Source organism: Semicossyphus pulcher, unplaced genomic scaffold (assembly GCF_022749685.1).
Source record: "Semicossyphus pulcher isolate SPU_LCO1_2020_fin unplaced genomic scaffold, fSemPul1.0.p SCAF_11, whole genome shotgun sequence".
NCBI classification, from domain to species: domain Eukaryota; kingdom Metazoa; phylum Chordata; class Actinopteri; order Labriformes; family Labridae; genus Semicossyphus; species Semicossyphus pulcher.
The window spans coordinates 15,607,150-15,610,339 of NW_027211615.1; positions in this window are offsets into that span (position 1 = coordinate 15,607,150).

Consider the following 3,190-nt stretch of genomic DNA (forward strand, 5'->3'; position numbering starts at 1 on the left):
AGCCTAGAGCGGCCTAAGTTTAGGTTACTATTTTAACTGTTTATAGTAGCCTACGTTTAGCTCACTATTTTAACCGTTTATCTATTACAGAAGCCTAAATTTAGCTTGCTATTTTAATCGTTTATCTATTAGCCTACAGCAGCCTAAGGTTAGCTTACCATTTTAACCGTTTATAGTAGTCTAAATTTAGCTCACTATTTTAACCGTTTATTACAGTATCCTAAGTTTAGCTTACTATTTAAACCATTAATCTATTGCACTATCCTAAGTTAAGCTTACTATTTTAACTGTTTATCTATTGTAGCAGCCTAAATTTAGCTTACTATTTTAACCGTTTATCTATTACAGTAGCCAACTATTACAGGACTCCCTAAAAACAAAATATTTCCCAGGGTATAAATACAGTGTTTTGTGCAAAACTGAAAAATTGTTTATCCATCTTATCTTGCCTTAACCCATAGATTAAACCGACAGCAGATCTTGCGCCTAATGGAAACTTCCGAAATAGAGGATTTTGTATTTGTCTGTGATCACTGATTTACTGGGTTTTTGGGACTCACTAACTGTAACTACAATTTCTAGTACAATGTTTTTAGCTTACTTTAACCATAAGTTTTGTTAAAAAGTCTAATAATAATGTTTATAGCTAACTATTTTAACTTTTTATCAGTTATTTTTTAGCCAACTTATTTCTAATACATACCGACATTACGTACATTTTCTGTTTATCCAGGTATTTAAGCTAACTATTTCAGGTGTTTTTAGCTTAGCATCTAAAAATGTTTTATACCTATTAGGTAAGGTTGTACTTTGCAGTGGTGTTGAATATTTAGTTCAACAAGTTCACACACAATAGGGGCATAACAAACACTAACACCCACTGCGACCTCCACTATGAACAAGAATTAATAGATTTCTGACGGTGTCAACAAAAACAAAACAATTATGATCTTTATAAAAGTAGAATTTATGGCAGAGCTGTTATTCCTTGGACCATCACAATCTTTCTATGTACTCTAGTAGATACAAGTAAAAGTATCGCGGGTAAGGAATCACTGTGATAACCCAACATTGAACAACATACCAGCACTGATTGAACTATGAGTGAAATGTTATCCAGTGAGAGCAGTGTGTGAGAGGGACACGAGTTTGGCTCATCATAGGAAAAGTCAAGGAGACACTGCACACCATGTTTATTGTCTTGGGCAACTGAGGCCAGTGAAATGTTCTGGTTGAAGTTTGTTGTGGTCCTTCAGAAGAGAAAAAAATGATTCCTGTGTCTGCCCTGAGGGAATGAGATCAGAGAAATGAGTCATAGAGCAAGAAAAGAAAGAAAAATATAAAAGAAGGGAGAGGTTGACAGAGAGAAGGTATCAACTTTGACCAAACTACTGCAGCTAAATCTCAACTCCTACTACGTGGCAGTACCGTAAGACAACGCTGTCAAACATGGCAGAAAATCTGGAAAATGTAAGCTCTTTAAGAGGCACCATTTAAAAAGATGGCATTGGTATTAGGGAGAGGGTAATATAAATGAAAGATAAGAGCTACATATCACATCATACATCATTTCTATGTTTCTATAAAGCACCTTGTTCGTAGCTGACATAAAGGCCAAATGTCAGGAGGGGTAGAGATTCTATATTTACAGTGTATGTAGGAGTAAGAGCAAAATGTTTACATTGTCTGGGAGTCTGCAGTATAAAACTGGGGTGTATTTATATAGGGCTGTTATGTAGATTTTCTTATTTAAACAAAGTCAAGCAAACTGTTATTTATAGTACAGTTATCCTCATACTTGAGATATAAAGGGAAATTAATGAGATATTTGCTTTACAAACTGGCGAGGATAAATGTGGAGGCGGCTTACGAATCAAAAAATAATACATTCTCACTATTGGTTGAAGTTCTTTTACGTCATTGTTGTATTTAAGGTTGATCGGGAAATAAGTTCTATTATACTTCAATATAAGAGTCCAACAAATGGTGTTTAAAGGCCTTCTGCAGCATAACAAATGAACACAGACACAGATAAGAAGTCAAACAATAACTTGCATGAGCACAGTTGCAGACAGATTAATCTTTTGGACTCTGTGATTATAAGAGTCAAGTTTCACGATGAGAGTTCATTTTTTACCAACTTTCCATGAAAAAAGTCCTCATTTGCCAACATCCCCCCCTCCTTTAATCATTGATTTGCTATTCGCTGAATGAAAGAGTAAATCAGTGTTGTTCTTTAACCTAATCCTACAATTTCATGCTTTCGTTTTTTTCAAAGTCAGCTTCCTCGCTTGTTCTCCGAGTGATTTGTGTTTGATCAGGAGTTGGATCGTTGTGCCAATTTTTAACACTGAGCCCTTGTGGATTCCCTAACAAGGCCGGGCCTGTCTAATACACAAAACACAACACAATTCTGCCTGATCTCTCCAGTAATTCCCCCGGCTCACATCACTTCCGCAGTTTGCAGATCTCTCAGATGTGCAGCACAAATATATTACATTACGATTAAGGGGTTTTACCATTGGGTATTTGGGGTACAAGCAGACTTGGTTCGTGTCATGCAAGTGTTTTGAAGCATGACTCTTTTAGTTTTGTTCCTGATCCTGCAATGAGCAGATTCCATAAGAACATAGATTAAATATCAAAACTGTGAATGTCTGTTTTGCTTTCCAAAATCTTAAAGGCATAGTCCGGTTTGTTTGAAGTGGGGTTGTATGAGATACTTATCAATACCAAGTGAAACATACAGTTGACGGCAGTCAGCACGGCACCTGTGTTTAGAAACCGGCTGGAGTGCCGGCACGGAAGCTAGGCTGTATGCCGCTGCAGATAGTGCCAAATTCATACGTAATTTGACACCATACGCTGCAGGCGTTGTATGTGTTGCGGTCCACATAAAGTAGTGCCAAATAAAGAGGCGTTCTTAATGAAAAGTTAAACGTGGTGAATTATTCAAATATAGCGTACAATTGAAACCACTATTGATTTTTAGTGGATAAACTGAGTGTGAAATTGGCCCTATCTGCAGCAGCATATAGCCTAGCTTCCGTGCCGGCACCGGCATCCACTGTATGTAGTACACTTACTATTAATAAGTATCTCATACAACCCCACTTCAAACAAACCAAACTATCCCTTTAAGGAATTGTATTAAATACGAACATACTTTTATTGGGTTTCAGGCCGAGAC